Raw genomic sequence first — 9,097 nt, forward strand, 5'->3', positions numbered from 1 at the left:
TTGTCAAAGAATGATAATGAAGCTTCCAACGGATAATCATATCACATCAGTTGATCATATCCTAATTGTTAGACAGATCCTGATTCTCGACTTAGACAATTCTTAACAATCTCCCCCAATTTATACTTTGCAGAATAATCATAAATTCTAATAGAATTGTCTAGTGCCAAAAACCAGATAGACAAAATAAGTAGTGTAAAGCTTACTTTGCTTTAGACTTTGATCTTAATATTTCTTGATAAATTATGCAGTATCTCTGAACAAAAGCTTTAACTTTGTCATCAATTTTTTTCAACAGAATATCTTCTGACTTGATCTTCAAATTCTTCTCATACTCTGTTTTATCAGATAATTGATAGATAGCAGCTCTCAGGTTTCTGATTTGAGCTCTTTTTGTCATCATGTCTTCCAGTGACATATAGTAAGTTTTTCTTCCATCAGGATTCATGGTTATATGCCTCCGAGTAAGAACATTTTCAATGACAGCTTCTCATTTCTTCATGTTGACTTCTTGCCCTATGAAATTTATGTATGTAGGGACATATGATCCAAAATAATATTGACCATCATCTAATATCCTTCTTCTGATACTAGCAAGAATCATGTTTGACCATAACCTTGAAATTACATCTTCAACTCTTAGCAAATAGTGAATGTATTTTAATTCCTTTGTAGACATGATCATCAGCTCATCAAGTGAAAGAACTTGAATTTGATCATTTTGCAGTAAGAGTAAGACATTTTATTTAGATTTAGAACCATCATGTTTGTCAAGAATAATCTTTACAGCTTTAAGTCTATCCAGATCATCAGCAGTTACTTCCTGACCAGGACTATCAATAAGTGTGAAGTTTAACAACTTTAAATTGTCAAGTTTAGCTTCATGATGTCCTATTCCAGCTCTTGTGAATGGTTCAATCAACTTGAAATTATTGTCTTATACTAACCAAGACTACTTATCTCCCATGGTATTAGAACTAAGTAAACCATCCATCCTTATTCCTCCACGAGTAAAGCTCAATTTATCATTACAAATAAGATCAACAATTTTTCTCCATTTGTATTTGTTCTTAATCTTTGGAAATACTTGAGCTCTTGTTTATGCTTTTTTATGTAATATCTTCATATCTGTACTCCTCCATCTATTCCTCTCAGATCTTTTAAGCATATTCTTGCATACTTGATCTACTTTGTCAATAGTAAGTCTGATTTTTCATTCCTGTGCCCTTTCTTCTCTGTCAAAAACCATTTCTTCTTCCTTGAAATTTTCAGCATTAACAACTTCAACATAAGCAGAGAGAATCTGTAAATCCATCCAAAATAGAATTTCTTGTTCTTCAGTTTACACAGAATTATGAATCACTATTACTCTTTCAGTATCTAGAAAAGAATCAGAACTTGTAATTTTATCATCAGGAATTGAATTAGGAGTAACAAGAGCAACTTCTATATTAGATCCATGTGATCTATCCTTAGAGACTTGAGTTGACTGTGTCTTTTGAATTTGAATTCCAGTTCCATTTTGAACCTTCACAGCATCAGAGGTCTCCTTCTCTTGTTTATCACCATCAGAATTGGTATGTCTCCTCAAAACTGATTCAGGTTGACATTTTGTCTTGGGTACTATCTCCCCCTTTTGGCATCTAGACTTTGTAGAAGAGAGAAAATAACATCCAACTTGGAATTTGTAGCATTCTGACCAGCTTCCAAAGCTATCAGCTTCTCAGACGTGATTTTGTTTTGCTTCCAAGCTAAACATTCTCTTTATCAAACCACTGTGTTTGTTTGTACCTTTAATAGTCACAGAAAGATCAGCAATCTCTTCTCTAAGATCAACATTATCTTGCTTGAGAATAGAGACGGGATAATGCAGTCCTTTGACTAAAACTATTATGGCCTTGATAGATTCTTTCATTTCAGAATTTGAAACTAATTTAACAGCATGATCAGCTAAAGTCTGAGCATATTCCATAGAGATCTTCTCACTGGGTAATTTCCAAGAATGATTCCATTCATTAGCCCTTTGAGGATTAAGAATAGGAGCATGTCCAGATGATGAACCAAAAGTAGACAATTTAGATGCTTCAATACCAGCTTTCAGAGCAGCATTATCGGGATTATCAGCATCAGAGTCATCGGAATCATCATGATCACCAGAAGATTTCTCAGGAATATCAGAATCAGGAACTATGCCTTTGAGCTTTAAATCAGGATTTGACTTAGAAGGCTTAGTTACCTGTGTAGATCCTATAAGAAAAGAACCATGAGTACCTAAATCTCTCTGTTCTTTTAAAGTGATCTCATCACTTCTCTCACCACTCATCTCATGACTTTTAATAGTCAGAGCTTCCTCACAAGGATTAACTAAATCCTAACACTCATCTACCTCTCCTTTTTCCAAGTAAGGATCATGCCTCTCTTTAATTCTATTTTTCGCTAAATTGTTTCTATCATTCTCACATGAAAAGCTCAGATAAGTTTGTCCTATAGAAATAAGAGGTGGGTGAGAAGAGTTGTCTGTGATCATATGACTAGAGGTATTCCTTTGTAAAGGTCTAATCATATTCATGTCATCAGATAAAATAGAGTGTATATGATTTGTACCTTGAGTAGTATAAACCAATGGTATAGCCGTGAGTGGTTGTATCAAGATGGCTTCAATCTTATATTGAGAAGAGATCAGTGCATCTGGATTTGTAGAATCAGGAACAGCTTCATTAGGAATTGTCCTTTTGTCAAGAATGTGCCGCTTGTCAGAAATTTGACCCTATATTAGGATTTGATACTAAGTCTGCAACAGTACTTTGAATTGTTGGTTCTTGTGTGTCTTAAGGTTTATAAGCTTCTTCAATCCTTTTAACTGAAGGTTCTTGTGTACTTCCCTCAAATATAGAATCATTGATAACATCGTCCAATCCAACAATGTGCTTTTAATGAGCTACCCTGTCTTTTAGTGTCTTCAGAATATCATCATTCACAAAAATATGACTTCCTTGAGCACTGTAAGGAATAATCAGATGTGATGTTATGCTTGCACCTATACTTTGAGCAAGTGGTTCGTGTGTAGTTGGGGCATTAACAGGTGCATCTTCACTTTGAGAATATGGTTCTTGTGTACTGTACCCCTTCTGTGGTGATTGAATTTGGTCTTTTCACCTTGATAAACTGTGGAAGTCTGTGTTTTTCTCTTGATAGAATTCTACAGACCAACTTCCTTAGCAATTTCAACTATCTTGGTTTTTTGAGATTTAGTAACTGTCTGATCAGGAATTGTCATGATCTTGTCAGGAATTGCATGAGACCTGTCAGGATTTGACAATGACTTATCAGGATGTGTAGATTCCTGATCCAGAGCAATATCAGCCAAAACTTTAAGACTGTCTGATTTCTTTTGAACCTTTTCTGCTACCTTCATCAGTCTCCTTTTCTTAGGCTTAGCATCTGCAATTAAACTTTGGTCTTCTTCTGCATTAGCACCAGTAACCTCCACTGGTCTAGCAGGCTTCTGGAATACAATTGGATCATCACTGTCACTCTCAGTGTCTGATGATTCATCAATCATCTTAACACCAGCTCTAATTTTCCTTCTCTTCCTACATGCATTCTCCTTATTTTTGTTACTGATGAAACACTTTTCTTCCTTGCTCCATGTTGTGCAAGACATGCCTGTACTTTAACAAGACTAAGTCAAATTGACAACCCTAAGTAAGTTGTATTGTAATCTTAGTTTGCATTTTGTATAGTAATATTTAAAGTCTGTAAAAATGTCAAAAGAGCAGACTTGAGTCTTTTTCTTTAAACAGTATCAAACCTAAGAATTCTATCAGGAAGAAGATCAAGAAGATCATGCCTCGGAAGAATTATGAGGAAGCTTGGAGTTGAATAAATCTATTTTGGGAAAAATGTTCTAAGTCAAGATCTCTACAAGTCACAAATTTAGTGTTATAGAGAAGTCATTCGAGAACTCCAGAATGACTTATAGAGAACTTAGGAAAGCTACTAGAGAACTCAGAGATATCGACAAGCCAAATTGAAGACATGAAGATTGGAGATATCGACAAGTCATTTCTTCACTAGAGAACTCAGAGTTATCGACAAGTCAACATTCATTAGAGAACTCTGAGTTATCGATAAGTCAAATTTCACTAGAGAACTCAGAGATATTGACAAGCCAAAATTCACTAGAGAACTCTGAGTTATCGACAAGTTAAATTTGATTAGAGTACTTTGAGCTATCGAAAAGTCAATAAGTCACTAGAGAACTCAGAGATATCGATAAGCCAAAGTGAAGATATGAAGATGAGAAATCTCGATAAGCTAAAATCTCTTTTAGAGAACTCAGAGACCTCTACAAGTCAAATCAACTTTGGAGTATTAGAGATCTCGATAAGTCAATATACTTATCGAGATGTCAAGTTCTCTGTATACCTAACTGGAGATCTCGAGGTAAAATCTCAAAATACAAATTGCATACCAGTTCAATATCCAAGATTAACAATCAACAAACAATCCAACCAATTGGATTGACAAGTCTACAAAAAACAGCTTGAAGAGTGTGCAAGATCAAGGGTGAAGATTAACTGACAAAGGAAGATCAAAGTTAACACGGTGTACAAAGATATGCTAAGCCATAAATGGAAGATATACTTTTCATAAAATAGAAATGAGAAGTGACAGTTTACTAAAGTGAATGGCATCTCTTTTTATACACTGTGTAAACCAGTAGTTAATTATCATATAAAGTTAACACTGGTCCTTAAGTCAGAAGTAACAATAAGATCATGATTTCTTGTATTTTTCTCTCAAGATAGAAGCTAAGCTCTTTATTAACAAAGAGCCTAGAAATTTTGTAGCAAAACATTCTTAATTTTAATATAAAATTAAGTGAGTTTTGAAAGATCCGTGTTATTCATAGCTGAATATTTATCTTCTGTTTTAACATATCTTACTATAAGATTTGATTTACTTTGTTCACAACCATAAAAGATTCAAGAAAAGCATAAAAATATAAAAACACATTCACCCCCCCTCTGTGTGAAATTCATTACCTAACACTCCACCTTTTTGCTCCAAAGATTTAGGTAAATGTGAAATAATTTTTAGACCTGATTGTCTCTGAGACACATCAGTCTTAGCTATTGTCTTTGATTTTGCAACTGATTCCTTTTGAGTAGAACCAGAGGTGATTAAGTGTTTCGATTTAAGGGAAGAAAAATAGACACTTTGGTCAGGAATATGGTTGGATGTGACCTTTTCCACAGTGTCAGGATTTGGAAAATTATATTTGCGAGGCATTTTTTTAGACAAAAACACCCACAATTCTCGTGGTAAAACTGTTCCTCTCCTGAAAGTATATTTACTTTTTGCTAAATCAGTCAGAGATTTAAAATTGATTTGAAAAATCATCAGAAGTTCATCTTTTTCAAAACTTTCACCAGGTAAAAGATAAGTAAAAATCAATTATAAAAACCTAGTGTGACCAACACCATTTTGTTGTCATCAGGAAATACTGTGTAATATCATCTGAATCCTGTCAAAAACCTGTGTGCTTGATATGTTCGTTAATATTGAAATAGCTTAAGAATATTTAGTTGTACACATGTGAAATATGAATGTTAAGCAGACAAATATGAAATCAACAATATTCACACATGCAAACATCAAAAGAATATGAACAATCATTTTTGCTTGATCAAAATAAGAAGCAACAAGAGATTTTCATTAATAATAATATTTAATACAAGAATGACTATAAAAGAAATTAATCCTAACTCCTAAGAACTAGAACTATTCCTTCTTCGCCTTCTTGTTCTCCTGCTCCATTTTTGCCGCTCGGAATTGGAAGATACGAGACATAGAGACTGTAAGAGAAATGATATTCTCTTGCAACTCTAGAGCTGCTAGGCATTGTTCCTCTGCCAACTCAGCGCTCTTCTTCAAGAAGAACTTCCATAGTGAAGAAATGTAGTTCCAGTTGATCATCCCATGAGAGATAATCAAAAATCGAATCAGGAACTGCAGTGGGATGAAAGACTTGACCACTGATTCGAATTTGGAGTCCGACATGGTCGAACTACATCCTTTCATCTAGTAGGTTTAAAATAGGAAGATATACTACATTGTTTCTGGTGAAAAATTGATTTTGAGCCATTGAAATAATGAGTGAAGACTTGGATATTTGGATTTAGAGCTTTGATGTAGAGATCGCGAAATGTTTGAGTAATGTGTGAGGTTTCTAAGAGATATGAAGAGTGACTTTTATAGCTAAATCTGTTGGGTTTCGAAGGCATAAAACGCAGCGGATAAACGTAAATAAAACAAAAAAAAAATCAAAACCCAAAAACAGGATCCGTGTATAATTATGGGCAGATTATGGAGATAACGAATTATACCTTTCAAGAGCTTAACTTTCACGAACTCAACGGAGATCCTAGCTATCACGCTTTGTGTCTACCTCTTGGAGAAACACCTCTATGGTATCCACACGAGCACCTTCAAGAACATCTCACGAACTTGACTACGGAATGGATGTACTAGCCTCCTTCTTGACGATCTGAATTGCCTCTGCCTCTCTTTGCTGCTAGGGTTTTCTGAAAAACGTACAAACCTCTTTAACCTATCATTATGTATTTATAATGGCTGATTAAAAAGGCCCATAACAGCAAAGCCCAACCCTAGTAAGTATTGGATTAAATAATTAAAACGAATTTCTATTATTTAATTAATAACTAAGTCATACTTAATTATTATGGGCAAAAACATTCCTTTTAATTCGAATTTATATTATCTCAATTAAGTCTTACTTAATTATAATAAAATTCAAATAATCATCAATTAATTTAAATCCATAATTTAAATTAACTATTCCATTAAGTGCTCTATTTGTGCGACCCTATAGGCAATAATTTTATTCTTTAATAAAATTATAAACAATGAGCGGTATCTAGTAATACATGATTGTTACCCAATTAAACAATAATTAAATCGTGATTAGATAAAACCTTTCGTGATTAATGTTTTTCGTGTAATATAATCCCTTTAACCATACATATTATAGATTAAACTCGAGGCATGTATTTAGTCATCCTCTTCAACATTTAATCCGGGTTTACTTGATCCATGAGTAGATTATCGAGACAAATCATTATTTGAGCATGGCCATACTTTTATAATCTCACTCAATCAAGAGGCCAATAATATCTCTCCTAATTATAGGAGGGTTAAATCCTTTATCTATCATTCATATTTCTCATACGACTCATGATATACCCGATGTCCACTTTTATCATCACCCGATCAAAAGTAACTTTTAATGTAGTCAAAGTATATTAATCCTCGTATAGAAATATAATGATTTCAAGTCAAAGGATCGTTACACCATTATCACTGTGAGTCTTTCTTATGACTTTATTAAACATGAAAAATCTCACTGTGGGTCTGTCCAGTACCATGTACTCTCACATGTACCTATGTATTGACTTTAGTATCCCCATACTTATAACCAATGATATGTGGTTATCTTGTCAAACAACATACTAGTCTATCTATGTATTATTATTGTCCTATATAATAATACTCGACTAGGGACCTTTAAGAATATGATATATTATATAATCTCAAGTTCAAGTCATGTACTTAAACTATACAATTTGTATCATGATTCTAAGTACATTTATTATGCTAACAAAATATCGCAGTAATTAAGGTCATAATAAATACATTTATTGAATGATCAACCGACATAAAGATTATAAAAGAATAATGTATTGCCTCTAGGGCACCTACACTAACAAAATCCTACTGGGAATCTAAAGAGACACCTTTGATTAACCGTGTAATAATGAATACAACATGCATGATCTTACGAGTATCTAGGAAAATAAATCAAAGTCTCTTTACATGCTCATATTTCCAATATAAAACAAATAATGATGAAAAGTTTAAGATGATTAATTAAAGAGAACAAAACAAATTTGTAATAATTAAAATCACGAAAGAAATAATGTTACCGTCCTTTTTAAAAAAAATCATGTCTTGTCCATCACTTGTTGAGATAAAATTTGTAATCCAAAATCAAGAATTTAATCATGATTTCTCCCCCTCAGCATTTGCATTGATGAATTTATTAACAAAATCAAGAATCTCTTCTCCACTAACCAATCTGTCAGAAATTGACAAATCATTAGTCATGTGAATTATAGGATTAGTTCCATGCGAAGCTTCCCCTATAACTGTGTTGTCAGTTCCTGATAAATTTACGTTTCTCCCCCTCACTTTTGTGCATTATCATCAGGATTTGCCTTCTAACCTGATTTAATATTTTTGTCCACAAGTACAACATTTTCATAATTGTATTCTTTTCTCACCAAGTCATTAAGATTATTGAAGTTGAGATGAGAAAGCTTCTTGTGCCAATTCCAACTTTCATCTACTAATGCCTTGGTTACCAGACAAGTTTCAGGACCATCAGTATTTGCATAAAGTTTGGCTTCATAAATGTTTCCATGTTTGTAAGCTTTGAAGACGATTTTCTTTGTGATATTATGAACTACTTCTTAGTGCGTATCATAGAACATGACATGGAAACCTCTGTCAGTGATTTGACTAGTGCTCAATAAGTTGTGCTTCAGTCCATCTACCATAGCTACGTTTGAGATGATGACATTTTCAATGATTATATCTCCATATCCCAGTGTTTTTCCTACATTGCCATATCCATAGGAAACCATTGGGCCAGCCTTCTCCTCATATTCTGACAACAGGGATTTAGTTTCGGTCATATGTGCTGAACAACCACTATCCAAGACAAGCACATTTTTCTTATTTCCATGTAATCAGAAATATGGAAATCAGTCAGAATTTTTAAGAACCCACACTTGTTGGTTCCTTTTAGACACAGACTTCTTATCAGGATTTGATCCATCAGGAATTATTCCATCAGGATTTGTCTTGACATTTTTGACTCTATAAGATGTATGCACATTCTGTTTAGTAGTTCTATTTAAAACAACAATTTTATTGAATTTTGGTAAAGGATCATAATTTTTGTGATATAAACTATAATAATCTTTACAAGTATAAATAGAATGCCAACTTA

Source organism: Apium graveolens, chromosome 11, assembly GCF_009905375.1.
Source record: "Apium graveolens cultivar Ventura chromosome 11, ASM990537v1, whole genome shotgun sequence".
In the NCBI taxonomy this organism is placed as follows: Eukaryota; Viridiplantae; Streptophyta; class Magnoliopsida; order Apiales; family Apiaceae; genus Apium; species Apium graveolens.